This window comes from Pseudophryne corroboree, chromosome 1 (genome assembly GCF_028390025.1).
Source record: "Pseudophryne corroboree isolate aPseCor3 chromosome 1, aPseCor3.hap2, whole genome shotgun sequence".
Lineage (NCBI taxonomy): Eukaryota > Metazoa > Chordata > Amphibia > Anura > Myobatrachidae > Pseudophryne > Pseudophryne corroboree.
This window is the reverse complement of record NC_086444.1, coordinates 715,573,304-715,591,509: the sequence shown is the minus strand read 5'-3', so window position 1 is coordinate 715,591,509 and position 18,206 is coordinate 715,573,304. Positions and strand designations below refer to the sequence as shown.

Here is an 18,206-nt window from a genome sequence, read left to right as displayed (position 1 = left end):
AAGTTGTAAAGCCGAGACCCCTCGGGCAGCCGCCCAAGATGAGCCCACCTTCCTTGTGGAATGGGCATTTACATATTTTGGCTGTGGCAGGCCTGCCACAGAATGTGCAAGCTGAATTGTATTACACATCCAACTAGCAAAAGTCTGCTTAAAAGCAAGAGCACCCAGTTTGTTGGGTGCATACAGGATAACAGCAAGTCAGTTTTCCTGACTCCAGCCGTCCTGGAACCTATATTTTCAGGGCCCTGACCACCTCTAGCAACTTGGAGTCCTCCAAGTCCCTAGTAGGCGCAAGACACCACAATAAGCTGGTTCAGGTGAAACACTGACACCACCTTAGGGAGAGAACTGGGGACGAGTCCGCAGCTCTGCCCTGTCCGAATGGACAAACAGATATGGGCTTTTTTGAGAAAAAAACCACCAATTTGAAACTCGCCTGGTCCAGGCCAGGTCCAAGAGCATGTTCACTTTTCATGTGAGATGCTTCAAATCCACAGATTTGACTGGTTTTAAACCAATGTGTTTTGAGGAATCCCAGAACTACGTTGAGATCCCACAGTGCCACTGGAGGCACAAAAGGGGTTGTATATGCAATACTCCCTTGACAAACTTCTGGACTTCAGGAACTGAAGCCAATTCTTTCTGGAAGAAAAATCGACAGGGCCGAAATTTGAACCTTAATGGACCCCAATTTGAGGCCCATAGACACTCCTGTTTGCAAGAAATGCAGGAATCGACCGAGTTGAAATTTCTTCGTGGGGCCTTCTTGGCCTCACACCACGCAACATATTTTCGCCACATGTGGTGATAATGTTGTGCGGTCACCTCCTTTCTGGCTTTGACCAGGGTAGGAATGACCTCTTCCTGAATGCCTTTTCCCTTAGGATCCGGCGTTCCACCGCCATGCCGTCAAACGCAGCTGCGGTAAGTCTTGGAACAGACATGGTACTTGCTGAAACAAGTCCCTTCTTAGCGGCAGAGGCCATAAGTCCTCTGTGAGCATCTCTTGAAGTTCCGGGTACCAAGTCCTTCTTGGCCAATCCGGAGCCATGAGTATAGTTCTTACTCCTCTACGTCTTATAATTCTCAGTACCTTAGGTATGAAAAGCAGAGGATGGAACACATACACCGACTGGTACACCCACGGTGTTACCAGAACGTCCACAGCTATTGCCTGAGGGTCTCTTAACCTGGCGCAATACCTGTCCCGTTTTTTGTTCAGACGGGACGCCATCATGTCCACCTTTGGTAATTCCCAACGGTTTACAATTATGTGGAAAACTTCCCCATGAAGTTCCCACTCTGCCGGGTGGAGGTCGTGCCTACTGAGGAAGTCTGCTTCCCAGTTTCCATTCCCGGAATGAAACACTGCTGACAGTGCTATCACATGATTTTCCGCCCAGCGAAAAGTCCTTGCAGTTTTTGCCACTGCCCTCCTGCTTCTTGTGCCGCCCTGTCTATTTACGTGGGCGACTGCCGTGATGTTTTATCCCACTGGATCAATACCGGCTGACCTTGAAGCAGAGGTCTTGCTAAGCTAAGAGCATTATAAATTTACCCTTAGCTATATTTATGTGGAGAAAAATCTCCAGACTTGATCACACTCCCTGGAAATTTTTTCCTTGTGTGACTGCTCCCCAGCCTCTCGGGCTGGCCTCCGTGGTCACCAACATCCAAAACTGAATGCCGAATCTGCGGCCCTCTAGAAGATGAGCACTCTGTAACCACCACAGGAGAGACACCCTTGTCCTTGGATATAGGGTTATCCGCTGATGCATCTGAAGATGCGATCCGGACCATTTGTCCAGCAGATCCCACTGAAAAGTTCTTGCATGAAATCTGCCGACTGGAATTGCTTCGAAGGAAGTCACCATTTTTTTACCATGGCCCTTGTGCAATGATGCACTGATTTTAGGAGGTTCCTGACTAGCTCGGATAACTCCCTGGCTTTCTCTTCCGGGAGAAACACCTTTTTCTGGACTGTGTCCAGAATCATCCCTAAGCACAGGAGACTTGTTGTCGGGATCAGCTGCGATTTTGGAATCTTTAGAATCCACCCCTGCTGTTGTAACAGTATCCGAGATAGTGCTACTCCGACCTCCAACTGTTCCCTGGACTTTGCCCTTATCAGGAGATCGTCCAAGTAAGGGATAATTAAGACGCCTTTTCTTCGAAGAAGAACCATCATTTCGGCCATTACCTTGGTAAAGACCCGGGGTGCCGTAGACAATCCAAACGGCAGCGTCTGAAACGGATAGTGACAGTTCTGTACCACGAACCTGAGGTACCCTTAGTGATAAGGGCAAATTTGGGACATGGAGGTAAGCATCCCTGATGTCTCGGGACACCAGATAGTCCCCTTCTTCCCGGTTCGTTATCACTGCTCTGAGTGACTCCATCTTGATTTGAACCTTTGTAAGTGTTCAAATTTTTTTTTTTAGATTTAGAATAGGTCTCACCTAGCCTTCTGGCTTCAGTACCACAATATAGTGTGGAATAATACCCCTTTTCTTGTTGTAGGAGGGGTAATTTAATTATCACCTGCTGGGAATACAGCTCGTGAATTTTTTCCCATACTGCCTCCTTGTCGGAGGGAGACCTTGGTAAAGCAGCCTTCAGGAGCCTGCGCAGGGGAAACGTCTCGACATTCCAAACTGTACCCCTGGGATACTACTTGTAGGATCCAGGGGTCCTGTACGGTCTCAGCGTCATGCTGAGAGCTTGTCAGAAGCGGTGGAACGCTTCTGTTCCTGGGAATGGGCTGCCTGCTGCAGTCTTCTTCCCTTTCCTCTATCCCTGGGCAGATATGACTCTTATAGGGACGAAAGGACTGAAGCTGAAAAGACGGTGTCTTTTTCTGCAGAGATGTGACTTAGGGTAAAAACGGTGGATTTTCCAGCAGTTGCCGTGGCCACCAGGTCCGATGGACCGACCCCAAATAACTCCTCTTCTTTTATACGGCAATACACCTTTGTGCCGTTTGGAATCTGCATCACCTGACCACTGTCGTGTCCATAAACATCTTCTGGCAGATATGGACATCGCACTTACTCTTGATGCCAGAGTGCAAATATCCCTCTGTGCATCTCGCATATATAGAAATACATCCTTTAAATGCTCTATAGTCAATAAAATACTGTCCCTGTCAAGGGTATCAATATTTTTAGTCAGGGAATCCGACCAAGCCACCCCAGCTCTGCACATCCAGGCTGAGGCGATCGCTGGTCGCAGTATAACACCAGTATGTGTGTATATACTTTTTATGATATTTTTCCAGCCTCCTGTCAGCTGGCTCCTTGAGGACGGCCCTATCTATAGACGGTACCGCCACTTGTTCTGATAAGCGTGTGAGCGCCTTATCCACCCTAAGGGGTGTTTCCCAACGCGCCCTAACTTCTGGCGGGAAAGGGTATACCGCCCATATTTTCTATCGGGGGGAACCCACGCATCATCACACACTTCATTTAATTTATCTGATTCAGGAAAAACTACGGTAGTTTTTTCACATCCCACATAATACCCTCTTTTGTGGTACTTGTAGTATCAGAAATATGTAACACCTCCTTCATTGCCCTTAACGTGTGGCCCTAATAAGGAATACGTTTGTTTATTCACCGTCGACACTGGATTCAGTGTCCCTGTCTGTGTCGACCGACTAAAGTAAACGGGCGTTTTAAAACCCCTGACGGTGTTTTTGAGACGTCTGGACCGGTACTAATTGTTTGTCGGCCGTCTCATGTCGTCAACCGACCTTGGCGCGTGTTGACATTATCACGTAATTCCCTAAATAAGCCATCCATTCCGGTGTCGACTCCCTAGAGAGTGACATCACCATTACAGGCAATTGCTCCGCCTCCTCACCAACATCGTCCTCATACATGTCGACACACACGTACCGACACACAGCACACACACAGGGAATGCTCTGATAGAGGACAGGACCTACTAGCCCTTTGGAGAGACAGAGGGAGAGTTTGCCAGCACACACCAAAAACGCTATAATTATATAGGGACAACCTTATATAAGTGTTTTCCCTTATAGCATCTTTTTTATATATTTCTAACGCCAAATTAGTGCCCCCCCTCTCTGTTTTAACCCTGTTTCTGTAGTGCAGTGCAGGGGAGAGCCTGGGAGCCTTCCCTCCAGCCTTTCTGTGAGGGAAAATGGCGCTGTGTGCTGAGGAGATAGGCCCCGCCCCTTTTTCGGCGGCCTCGTCTCCCGCTCTTAACGGATTCTGGCAGGGGTTAAATATCTCCATATAGCCCCCGGAGGCTATATGTGAGGTATTTTTAGCCAAAAAAGGTTTTCATTTGCCTCCCAGGGCGCCCCCCTCCCAGCGCCCTGCACCCTCAGTGACTGCCGTGTGAAGTGTGCTGAGAGGAAAATGGCGCACAGCTGCAGTGCTGTGCGCTACCTTAAGAAGACTGAGGAGTCTTCTGCCGCCGATTCTGGACCTCTTCTCGTTTCAGCATCTGCAAGGGGGCCGGCGGCGAGGCTCCGGTGACCATCCAGGCTGTACCTGTGATCGTCCCTCTGGAGCTAATGTCCAGTAGCCAAGAAGCCAATCCATCCTGCACGCAGGTGAGTTCACTTCTCCCCTAAGTCCCTCGTTGCAGTGATCCTGTTGCCAGCAGGACTCACTGTAAAATAAAAAACCTAAGCTAAACTTTTCTAAGCAGCTCTTTAGGAGAGCCACCTAGATTGCACCCTTCTCGGCCGGGCACAAAAATCTAACTGAGGCTTGGAGGAGGGTCATAGGGGGAGGAGCCAGTGCACACCACCTGATCCTAAAGCTTTACTTTTTGTGCCCTGTCTCCTGCGGAGCCGCTATTCCCCATGGTCCTTTCAGGAACCCCAGCATCCACTAGGACGATAGAGAAATTGCGAATAGAAATTTCTTAGCAGTTTCTGAGTAGCTCGATACTTACTCTGCCACTGCGATCAGTTCAGTCAGTTTCGTTCCTGGTTTGACGTCACAAACACACCCAGCGTTCGCCCAGACACTCCCCCGTTTCTCCAGACACTCCCACGTTCTTCCCAGAAACGGCAGTGTTTTTTCACACACACCCATAAAACGGTCAGTTTCCGCCCAGAAACACCCACTTCCTGTCAATCACACTCCGATCACCAGAACGAAGAAACTTCCTCGTAATGCCGTGAGTAAAATACCTAACTTTTGAGTAAAATAACTAAGCGTATGCGCTCTGCGAACATTGCGCATGCGCAGTAAGCGACTAATCGCAAAATAGAGAAAATCGGCAACGAGCGAACAACTCGGAATGAGGGCCATAGTACACTAATTGGGGTTCCTGTTCATGTTACGGAACAAATTACACCAAAAACAGTTAAAAAATCCATGTCGACCATTTCATGTGTCGACCATGTCACTGTCGACTAATAGTGGTCGACACATTCATACCGGAACCATTAACATTTCTGGGTTTCATGCAAAAGCAGCCAGTAGTTACCCTGCACAGAAACAATATTATCCACCCAAATCTAAATCTCTCTGCATGTTACATAAGCCACACTTGCAGTACAATATGGTTTTACAAACCTGAATCAGCCCCCCTGTGTACTGCCACGCGTGGATCAAGTGCTGCAGACTCAGCTGCATTATTGGAGAAGTTTGCAAGTAATACAAATCCAGCTACTTGCCCGTCACATAGGAGACGTAGGCCTGCTCACCTGATCATAACGTGTCTTTTACAACTCCAATTATGTGTTCAGAAGCAACATAGATAATGTGAAAGTTAAACTTAATCGTGACAACCATAATCTTTTTTTTCAAATGAGTAATTTGTATTAGTTTGTACAAAAAACAAACACAGGACAACATGACAAAAATAACAGACCATCAACCCCCCCCCCCCCAAACAAAGATTAGAAAATATATAATCCAGTACAATACCTAGACATTAGACCATTATGTACCAACTAGGTGACTCATCGCGCCCTACGGGCGCTCTTCACACCGCCTAGGGGTGGTTGCGGGGGTTTCGCAGGTGGGGGAGGGGCGGGTGTGATGGTGCTGCGGGTGGAGGAAGGGCTGGTGCGGGGGTGCTGTGGTTGGGGTAGTGGCGAGTGTGGGGGAGACACGGATGGGGGAGAGTGTCCAAGGGTACTATGGTTGGGGAAGGGGGTCCGGGGGTGCTGCAGATGGTTGCAGGGGTGTCGTGGGTAGGGGAGGCGCGGGTGTGGTAATGCCGCGGGTGGGGGAGACACGGGTGCAGGGGAGACTGGAGGTACTATAGTTGGGGGCGCGGATGGGAGAGGGTCCAGTGGTGCTGCAGGTGGGCGAAGGGTGGTTGCGGTGGTGTTGCAGGTGGGGGAGGGGCGGGTGCGGTGAGTGGGGCGGAGGTGCTGTGCTTGGGGGAGTGGTGGGCGCGGAGGAAACACAAATGGGGGAGGGTGTCCGGAGACGCTGTGGGTGGGGGAAGGGCGGGGCTGTGGCACGTTTTTTACAGGAGTGTGTGCTATACAGTGTGTAGTATGTGCTAGCCAGACTGTGTGTGTGGTACAGGAGCAGTGTATGTGCCGCACTGTATACAGTAGTAGTGAGTGTGTGGTACAGGAGCAGTGTGTGCCGCACTGTATACAGCATTGAGTGTGTGGTACACACAGCGTGAGTGTGCTGCTGCTGCTACCGGCGCAATCTCCCCAGCACCACCTCCTCCTCCCTACCTTATACCTGAGCAAAGAGCAGCGTGAGGTGGAGAGGCCGCTGGCCGGGACTGGAGCTACTCTGTTTCCGTGACCAGGAGCTAAAGGTCACCGGCGGAAGCGCAGGAGGGAGATCAGCCCATGGAGAGTGCAGAGAGCCCGTAACCCGCCGCACAGATTAGCATGGCGGTGTATGAGCTGTACTCACGGGTGAGTGATGCTGGTGGTGTACCTGTAACGCACTGGCTGTACTGTTCTCATACTGGGGACACTACTAATACACAGCACCTGAGTGTACAGGTCACACACTGGGGACACTGATACACAGCACCTGGCTATACTGGTCACATACTGGGGCAGATCTGTGACTCTAATGAGTCTGACTCTGCCCACTGTTGAGACTTCACCCAGCGTTAGCCACACAGTCACAGAGTGACAGATCTGGGCAATTATACAGGAGATATGCAAAGCAGATCATTTTGCAAGATTAAAATGTGTCTGTGAGTAATTAATACTCCGGTGCACCTGCTGGGTTACCTCATACACACGAGGGAAGGGGGGGGGGGGAGAGAAAGAGAGAGAGCGAGAGAGAGGGGAGGAGAGAGCGAGAGAGGGGGGAGGAGAGAGAGAGAGAGAGGGGGGAGGAGAGAGAGAGAGAGAGAGAGAGAGGGAGAGGGAGGGGCGTAGGACCGGCACTCCATGATTACAGTCTTACCACGATGGTGCCTTCATATATACAAACGTATAAGCATAAAATAGCAATGGTGCGGCACTCAGCTTAAATAACACTCGAGAATCCAATCTGGTATATAAACTTTTCAGTGCCCTTTATGCACTATCGTCAGGATATAAAGTACACAAACACAATGACACCTTTTATAGCTGAACACCCTGTGAAGTAAACCGCGCCAGGAGTCCGGCTGGAACTTCCTCCCCGGCATCAGTAAGTAATGACCTCATCAAGTCAGTGACACCCATCACCACAGAAACAACATATACAAATCAGCGGTACTAAAATACAGAATTATATAAATTTAGCAGAGCAATTATCTAAAATTACATAAATCGTATATATCTATCTATCTTATACACATCCATTAAATCTCAGCACTTTAATTAAAACAGGTAAAAAATTAGGTGTTCACTTAGCCCACGGGGAGATAACACTCCCAATCTATTAGTTTCTCGAGTATTATTTAAGATGAGTGCCGCACCTTTGCTTATATATACAGTTGTGCTCATAAGTTTACATACCCTAGCAGAATTTGTGATTTTCTGGCCATTTGTCAGAGAATATGAATGATAACTCACAAACTTTTCTTTCACTCATGGTTAGTGGTTGGGTGAAGCCATTTATTGTCAAACAACTGTGTTTACTCTTTTTAAATCATAATGACAACAGAAACTACCCAAATGGCCCTGATCAAAAGTTTACATACCCCAGTTCTTAATACCGTGTATTACCCCCTTTAACATCAATGACAGCTTGAAGTCTTTTGTGGTAGTTGTGGATGAGGCTCTTTATTTTCTCAGATGGTAAAGCTGCCCATTCTTCTTGGCAAAAAGACTCCAGTTCCTGTAAATTCTTGGGCTGTCTTGCAATGATATTGAGGTCAGGAGACTGAGATGGCCACTCCAGTACCTTCACTTTATTCTGCTGTAGCCAATGACAGGTCGACTTGGCCTTGTGTTTTGGATCATTGTCATGTTGGAACGTCCAAGTACGTCCCATGGTGTACCTTTCATCATAGGCCTTGTTGACTCCTATCCAAATGTAACGTTTATGGTTGTGGCCAAAAAGTAAAATTTTGGTCTCATCACTCCAAATGACTTTGTTCCGGAAGTTTTGAGGCTTGTCTCTGTACTGTTTGGAGTATTGTAAGCGGGATGCTTTGTGGTATTTGCGTAGTAATGGCTTTCTTCTGGCGACTCGACCATGTAGCCCATTTTTCCTCAAATGCCTCCTTATTGTGCGTCTTGAAACAACCACACCACTTTTTTTCAGAGAGTCCTGTATTTCAGCTGAAGTTATTTGTGGATTTTTCTTTGCATCCCAAACAATTTTCCTGGCAGTTGTGGCTGAAATTTTTGTTGGTCTACCTGACCGTGATTTGGTTTCCACAGAATCCCTCATTTTCCACTTCTTAATTAGAGTTTGAACACTGCCGATTGGCATTCTCAATTGCTTGGATATCTTTTTATATCCCTTTCCTGTTTTATACAGTTCAATTACCTTTTCCCACAGATCCTTTGACAATTCTTTTGCTTTCCCCATGACTCAGAATCCAGACACGTCAGTGCAGCACTGGATGAAAGATGCAAGGGTCTTTCAGGAGTCCAGAAACTCACTAACCTTTTATACACACACACTGATTACAAGCAAACAGATCACAGGTGAGGATGGTTACCTTTAGTAGCCATTCAAACTCGTTTGTATCAACTTGTGTGCATGTTATCAGGCCAAAATCTCCAGGGTATGTAAACTTTTGATCAGGGTCATTTGGGTAGTTTCTGTTGTCATTATGATTTAAAAAGAGTAAACACAGTTGTTTGACAATAAATGGCTTCACCCAACCACTAACCATGAGTGAAAGAAAAGTTTGTGAGTTATCATTCATATTCTATGACAAATGGCAAGAAAATCAAACTCTGCTAGGGTATGTAAACTTATGAGCACAACTGTATATTATATACACACACACACACACACACACACACACACACACACACACTTTATACAGTGCAGAATATAATATAAAATATACAAAAGAATAGATAAACCATAATCTTGAAAGAGAAACTGAACTGCACAGCTGATCCAGAGGGCCCGAATATCTGAAGTTGAAGATTCAAACAATACAATCACTAATGACATTTACATTCAGCAGCAGTTTTACACTTGACAATCAAAGACAGTGAAGCTCAAAAACGGATTATACTCTAAAATAATCTCTGGCTCAAGGGAATCCATGTAATCATCTGTTCAGACTAGTTTAAGGAATACAGGTTGAGTATCCCATATCCAAATATTCCGAAATACGGAATATTCCGAAATACGGACTTTTTTGAGTGAGAGGGAGATAGTGAAACCTTTGTTTTCTGATGGCTCAATGGGGGTAATTCCAAGTTGATCGCAGCAGGAAATTTTTTAGCAGTTGGGCAAAACCATGTACACTGCAGGGGAGGCAGATATAACATGTGTAGAGAGAGTTAAGGCCAGTACTCACTGGCCGATGGCAGAGAGATGTGTGCTGAGCGAACCGCTCAGCACATATCTCTCCCGGCGCTCAGCACAGCGCGATCTGTGCTGAGCGCGCGGGGGGAGACGGGGGGGCCGCTCACTTCACCCAGCGGGTGAAGTGAGCGACCCGCTAGATTGGCCTGCATGCAGGCCAATCTAGCAGCAGCGATAGCGATGCGCGGGGCTGCGCATCGCTATCGCTGAGGGGGCTACACACGAGCGATCGTGCTTAAAATCTAAGCAATCTAGTCAGATTGCTTAGATTTTAAGCAGCGATCGCTCCGTGAGTACCCCCCTTTAGATTTGGGTGGGTTATTTTGTTTCTGTGCAGGGTAAATACTGGCTGCTTTACTTTAGATTGCAGATTTAACTCACCACACCCAAATCTAACTCTCTCTGCACATGTTATATCTGCCCCCCCTGCAGTGCACATGGTTTTGCCCAACTGCTAAAAAATTTCCTGCTGCGATCAATTTGGGATTACCCCCAATGTACACAAACCTTGTTTAATACACAAAGTTATTAAAAATACTGTATTAAATGACCTTCAGGCTGTGTGTATAAGGTGTATATGAAACAAACGAATTTTGTGAATGTACACACACTTTGTTTAATGCACAAAGTTATAAAAAATATTGGCCATAATTACCTTCAGGCTGCGTGTATAAGGTGTATATAAAACAAATGCATTCTGTGCTTAGACTTGGGTCCCATCACCATGATATCGCATTATGGTATGCAATTATTCCAAAATACGGAAAAATCCCATATCCAAAATACCTCGGGTCCCAAGCAATTTGGATAAGGGATACTCAACCTGTACTAAATTGTGAAGGCAGCTCTCTGATATGGGGCAGACTTTGAAATAAAGTGCAATGGAATATGCTTGTGTTACACAAATGAATATATCTATATATATCTCTCTCTCTCTCTCTATTATATATATATATCTATCTATATCCAAGAATTATAAAACACCTTGGTGTCACTGGACCTTGTCAAACAGCAGTGGAAATAGCCCCAACCGCAGGATTTGATATTCAATTAGCTGACTGAAAATGAAATGCAGTGATTGTAGGTGCATGATAAAAGATAATAGAGCAATTGATTTTTCCTAAAATCTTTATTTTTAGGAATAATCACCGGGACTTGCTCTGGCGCCCTGGTGACACGTCCCTGAGGACTAATTAAGCAACTGAAAGTTTCCAATTAGCTAAATTCATAATTACCCACCTTCCAACGTGGTATTTTCTCCTCCAGCGTCGGGATCTAGACTCCTGCAGCAGGGGAGAGTATACGAGGTATATGTGTGCGTGCGTGTGTCCTGTGTGAATGTCATCCCCCCTAGAGACAGTATCTGGGAGAACTAGACCTCCCAGCTGCCATTCAAACCCACATGCGAGGGCCACGCTGCCGAATGCAGCTAGCCCCCCCCCCAAGTCGCTCACAACATCAGCAAGTTTGTATGCAGACGATAACGCATCTTAGCGATATTGTTCTGATGTGTAGGCACCTCAAGGCAGCACTTTACAGAAATGACTTCAGTAATTCACATCAGTCCCGGCAGAAGAGGAATGTGCAACCCTTGGGGGGGGTAGTTTATTTGCAATGCGACCACATTATCGGCCAACAATGTAGTCGATTCAATGCAACATTAATTTAGTAGCGCCGGGAAGGAAGTCCCGGAGCTATCCAATTTATCGCACTGTTAAGTCCGACTAGTGGATTTCTGCTCATACCTCTCCTGGGATTCAAGCAGAATGCTAGCAAAACTAGGTACACAGTGCTGTTTTTTGCCATAGCGCGAAGCAAACAGCGTTGCGGTGGGGCACTTAAGTTGGACAATGCCGCTTCTGGCGACACCCTGTTTAAAAGGCGCGAGTACCAGCATTCTCCGACATAGTAGCACGCTGAATTGAATAGTTCCGGGACCTCCTTCCCGGCGCTATTCAATTCGCGTTGCATTGAATCAACCCCTAATAATTAAATTTCCACATGTTCCCTATCACATGAGCACACATATATGCTAAGGTCAGTTCTTTATTAGCAGCCCATTAATCTAAGGGGCCCTACATACATGACGATCCGCCGCCGAGCTGCCCGACGACGGATACAGCCGACGAGCGACCCGGCGGCGGGGGGGCAGTGACGGGGGGAGTGAAGTTTCTTCACTCCCCCCGTCACCCGGCTCCATTGAAGTGCAGGCAAATATGGACGAGATCGTCCATATTGGCAAGCATGCACAGCCGACGGGGGACCAGCGATGAACGAGCGCGGGGCCGCGCATCGTTCATCGCTGGAGCCTCCACACTGAAAGATATGAACGAGTTCTCGTTCATTTATGAACGAGATCGTTCATGTCTTTCAAAAAATCGGCTAGTGTGTAGCGCCTATAACAGTATGCTTTTGGAATGTGGGAGGAAGCACGGAGAAGAACAGACAAACTCTACATCAATTGTCCATGATCAGGAATTAAACCCATGCCCTCAATGCTGCCTCAAACAATTATTTTTCAATCTACATGGAATCTTCCAAGGATTGCAAAATTAAAGGACTGATTTAGATTCTTGATAAGGGTGTAGTAGGGTATGCCAGCGGCCAGCATACCGGCACCGGAATCCCGACCGTCCGCATACCGACAGCTGGGCGAGTGCAAATGAGCCCTTGCCGGCTTGCTACGCTGCGGACACGGTGGCGTGCTAAGCGCACCACGCTATCTATTCTCCCTCCAAGGGGGTCGTGGACCCCCAAGAGGGAGAAAAGGTGTCAGTATGCCGGCTGTCGGGATTCCAGTGCCGGTATACTGTGTGCTGGGATTCCGACAGCCGGCAAACTGAAGACCACCCCTTGATAGAATTGCTTTTTGTGACTTTTCCTGGCTAATATAGTATGTGTATTTAGCTCGACTAATAGCTCATGCAGGAATTAACTGGTACAATTATATTTTCCTATATTGGTTTTCCATCTTTTTTAAGTCAAAATATTTTAATTGGTATATGTGGTCTTCTGCCTGATTAGACAGGTGTATCAGAGTTCTTTTTTCTTTTCTTTTACTGAAGAAGGTTGGTCATTCCTCCATTGGAGCTGCTTTTCAAAATACCTATAAATGTTAGACTGCACCCTACCTTTATTCCTTATTCTGAACCGTAAATACTGAAAATGGTTGCTTTCCTTCTTTCAAGTATACAATGCTGCATCTCCAGAACCATCCAGAGAAGCAGAGCCCTTGTATCTCGATAAAACAAAGACCATTGATAGTTTTCCTCTCATTAGGGCAGGCATGCAGGCGGTCTCTACTTTGGATGAACATCGAATGGTTGCCCATTGATGGCCCCCATATTTGGAACCATCAATACATTCCATCAATGGCAGGAAATCATGGATGCAAAACTATTGAAGGTTTGAACGATTGGGGGGGGGCACTAGTGTGGACAAGTGATCATTGTAGACTAATGTTGCTGCGTTTCCAGCAGAACTCAGCCTCATTGGCAGTGACACTCCATTGATGAAAACTAACAAAATTATCGATTGCTAATCCTTGTTGGTCGAAACTCCATCACTAGACTATACCTATCTGGAGTGGACTCATAACCACTGTAAGGGCTACCGTGCAGTATGAAGTAGAAAGATAGAATGGAAAGAGGCAATCCAAAAAGGGTCTTCAAAAAAGCGTTTCATGTTTTTTTCAAACACAATCTTTATTTGATGTTTTTACAGTACTTTTCTTTTCAAATGTAAGCACAACCTTCCACTAAACTATGCTTGCTTTAGTCTTCAGTAGGCTGGTTTGCTAGGAGAAACAGCAGATACAACATAGATGAGCATCTCCTAACAAGGATCCTGGCATAAAAACAAAACCTTTATAATACAATCAAATATTTTTATGAAGTTCTCATTTATAGACATCAGAACTTTATGAACAATCCAACAGATCTGGAATATCTGAAAGATATACAATCAGAAAGATTGTCGGATTTTGAATAAGCTGGTTTCACCTAGATGGGCCAATATCACTTCTTATTGCACCAGATTATTAGGAGTCTTGAAAATGTATTACATTGTAGTTTTGAGGTATACTGTCCCCTTTATTATTTGCCAGTCTGTGGCTTCCAGCTTCCCTCAAATCCTCTCACATTCAGACACTTTTTCCCCGAGGTAAAAGTATCTTTATCCAGTGGCAGATCTAGATGGGATGATTTAGTAAAGTCCTGTCCCATCTGAACTCTGACTGGTGGATGGCCAGCGCCATCCATCAGTGTGCTACTACAGCTTCATGGCTGTGCCTGAGGAGAACGCAAATGATGCTGCATGGCACCTCCGATGTGCATTTAGCATAATCAAAGCAATGTTCAGCCACAGTTAACCCAAACCTGCTAAGGGGGCGACCGCCCCGATTGTTCAACCTTGGATCCGCTACTGTCAGCGCTTATATAATCAAACTAGCAAAACAGACTTCAATATGCCAAAAATCAGCACACATCCATTAAATACTTGTAGCTCATTTAAATAGTTTTTGCTATGAACATGCATGCCAGGAAAAATAGGATTTTAATTACCTACCGGTAAATCCTTTTCTCGTAGTCCGTAGAGGATGCTGGGGTCCAATTTAGTACCATGGGGAATAGACGGGTCCTTTGGGAGCCACTGGCACTTTAAGAGTTTAATAGTGTGGGCTGAACCCTCTCTCTATGCCCCTCCTACCAGACTCAGTCTAGAAACTGTACCCGAGGAGACGGACATACTTCGAGAGAAGAAGAAAATAAGAATTTACTTACCGATAATTCTATTTCTCGTAGTCCGTAGTGGATGCTGGGGACTCCGTAAGGACCATGGGGAATAGCGGCTCCGCAGGAGACAGGGCACAAAAGTAAAAGCTTTAGGATCAGGTGGTGTGCACTGGCTCCTCCCCCTATGACCCCCCCCCAAGCCTCAGCTAGGATACTGTGCCCGGACGAGCGTACACAATAAGGAAGGATTTTGAATCCCGGGTAAGACTCATACCAGCCACACCAATCACACTGTACAACCTGTGATCTGAACCCAGTTAACAGCATGATAACAGCGGAGCCTCTGAAAAGATGGCTCACAACAATAATAACCCGTTTTAGTTAACAATAACTATGTACAAGTATTGCAGACAATCCGCACTTGGGATGGGCGCCCAGCATCCACTACGGACTACGAGAAATAGAATTATCGGTAAGTAAATTCTTATTTTCTCTGACGTCCTAAGTGGATGCTGGGGACTCCGTAAGGACCATGGGGATTATACCAAAGCTCCCAAACGGGCGGGAGAGTGCGGATGACTCTGCAGCACCGAATGAGAGAACTCCAGGTCCTCCTCAGCCAGGGTATCAAATTTGTAGAATTTTGCAAACGTGTTTGCCCCTGACCAAGTAGCAGCTCGGCAAAGTTGTAAAGCCGAGACCCCTCGGGCAGCCGCCCAAGATGAGCCCACCTTCCTTGTGGAATGGGCATTTACATATTTTGGCTGTGGCAGGCCTGCCACAGAATGTGCAAGTTGAATTGTACTACACATCCAACTAACAATCGTCTGCTTAGAAGCAAGAGCACCCAGTTTGTTGGGTGCATACAGGATAACAGCAAGTCAGTTTTCCTGACTCCAGCCGTCCTGGAAACATATATTTTCAGGGCCCTGACAACATCTAGCAACTTGGAGTCCTCCAAGTCCCTAGTAGCCGCAGGTACCACAATAAGCTGGTTCAGGTGAAACGCTGACACCACCTTAGGGAGAAACTGGGGACGAGTCAGCAGCTCTGCCCTGTCCGAATGGACAATCAGATATGGGCTTTTGTGAGACAAAGCCGCCAATTCTGACACTCGCCTGGCCGAGGCCAGGGCCAACAGCATGGTCACTTTCCATGTGAGATATTTCAAATCCACAGATTTGAGCGGTTTAAACCAATGTGATTTGAGGAATCCCAGAACTACGTTGAGATCCCACAGTGCCACTGGAGGCACAAAAGGGGGTTGCATATGCAGTACTCCCCTGACAAACTTCTGGACTTCAGGAACTGAAGCCAATTCTTTCTGGAAGAAAATCGACAGGGCCGAAATTTGAACCTTAATGGACCCCAATTTGAGGCCCATAGACACTCCTGTTTGCAGGAAATGCAGGAATCGACCGAGTTGAAATTCCTCCGTGGGGCCTTCCTGGCCTCACACCATGCAACATATTTTCGCCAAATGTGGCGATAATGTTGTGCGGTCACCTCCTTCCTGGCTCTGACCAGGGTAGGGATGACCTCTTCCGGAATGCCTTTTTCCCTTAGGATCCGGCGTTCAACCGCCATGCCGTCAAACGCAGCCGCGGTAAGACTTGGAACAGACATGATCCTTGCTGAAGCAAGTCCCTTCTTAGTATCTCTTGAAGTTCCGGGTACCAAGTCCTTCTTGGCCAATCCGGAGCCACGAGTATAGTTCTTACTCCTCTCCGTCTTATAATTCTCAGTACCTTGGGTATGAGAGGCAGAGGAGGGAACACATACACCGACTGGTACACCCACGGTGTTACCAGAGCGTCCCTGCTATTGCCTGAGGGTCTCTTGACCTGGCGCAATACCTGTCCAGTTTTTTGTTCAGACGGGACGCCATCATGTCCACCTTTGGTCTTTCCCAACGGTTCACAATCATGTGGAAGACTTCCAGATGAAGTCCCCACTCTCCCGGGTGGAGGTCGTGCCTGCTGAGGAAGTCTGCTTCCCAGTTGTCCACTCCCGGAATGAACACCGCTGACAGTGTTATCACATGATTTTTCGCCCAGCGAAGAATCCTTGCTGCCATTGCCCTCCTGCTTCTTGTGCCGCCCTGTCTGTTTACGTGGGCGACTGCCGTGATGTTGTCCGACTGGATCAGCACCGGTTGAATTTGAAGCAGAGGTCTTCCTAGGCTCAGAGCATTGTAAATTGCCCTTAGCTCCAGTATATTTATGTGGAGAGAAGTCTCCAGACTTGACCACACTCCTTGGAAATTTCTTCCCTGTGTGACTGCTCCCCAGCCTCTCAGGCTGGCATCCGTGGTCACCAGGACCCAGTCCTGAATGCCGAATCTGCTGCCCTCTAGTAGATGAGCACTCTGCCCCCACCACAGAAGAGACACCCTTGTCCTTGGAGACAGGATTATCCGCTGATGCATCTGAAGATGCGATCCGGACCATTCGTCCAGCAGATCCCACTGAAAAATTCTTGCGTGAAATCTGCCGAATGGAATCGTAAGAAGCCACCATTTTTCCCAGGACTCTTGTGCATTGATGCACTGACACTTGGCCTGGTTCTAGGAGGTTCCCAACTAGCTCGGATAACTCCCTGGCTTTCTCCTCCGGGAGAAACACCTTTTTCTGGACTGTGTCCAGAATCATCCCTAGGAACAGCAGACGTGTCGTCGGAATCAGCTGCGATTTTGGAATATTTAGAATCCACCCGTACTGTCGTAGAACTACTTGAGATAGTGCTACTCCGACCTCCAACTGTTCTCTGGACCTTGCCCTTATCAGGAGATCGTCCAAGTAAGGGATAATTAAGACGCCTTTTCTTTGAAGAAGAATCATCATTTCGGCCATTACCTTGGTAAAGACCCGGGGTGCCGTGGACAATCCAAACGGCAGTGTCTGAAACTGATAGTGACAGTTCTGTACCACGAACCTGAGGTACCCTTGGTGAGAAGGGCAAATTGGGACATGGAGGTAAGCATCCTTGATGTCCAGGGACACCATATAGTCCCCTTCTTCCTGGTTCGCTATCACTGCTCTGAGTGACTCCATCTTGATTTGAACCTTTGTATGTAAGTGTTCAAAGATTTCAGATTTAGAATAGGTCTCACCGAGCCGTCTGGCTTCAGTACCACAAATAGTGTGGAATAATACCCCTTTCCTTGTTGTAGGAGGGGTACTTTGATTATCACCTGCTGGGAATACAGCTTGTGAATTGTTTCCAATACTGCCTCCCTGTCGGAGGGAGACGTTGGTAAAGCAGACTTCAGGAACCTGCGAGGGGGAGACGTCTCGAACTTCCAATCTGTACCCCTGGGATACTACTTGTAGGATCCAGGGGTCCACTTGCGAGTGAGCCCACTGCGCGCTGAAATTCTTGAGACGATCCCCACCGCACCTGAGTCCGCTTGTACGGCCCCAGCGTCATGCTGAGGACTTGGCAGAAGCGGTGGAGGGCTTCTGTTCCTGGGAAGGAGCTGCCTGCTGCAGTCTTCTTCCCTTTCCTCTACCCCTGGGCAGATATGACTGGCCTTTTGCCCGCTTGCCCTTATGGGGACGAAAGGACGGAGGCT

At 47.2% G+C, this 18,206-nt stretch overlaps 1 protein-coding gene and 1 long non-coding RNA gene across 3 annotated transcripts in view; both read right to left on the bottom strand.

Moving 5' to 3' along the window:
* LOC134908965 (UBX domain-containing protein 6-like) overlaps positions 1 to 18,206 on the bottom strand; it is a 352,072-nt gene that overhangs the window by 300,531 nt on the left and 33,335 nt on the right. The window lies entirely within an intron of this gene.
* Positions 13,564 to 18,206, bottom strand: part of LOC134908973 (uncharacterized) — a 37,552-nt gene continuing 32,909 nt past the window's right edge. Inside the window, exon 2 of the long non-coding RNA XR_010175823.1 lies at positions 13,564 to 13,695. This is a non-coding gene — a long non-coding RNA (uncharacterized LOC134908973). The remainder of the gene's footprint in view (positions 13,696 to 18,206) is intronic.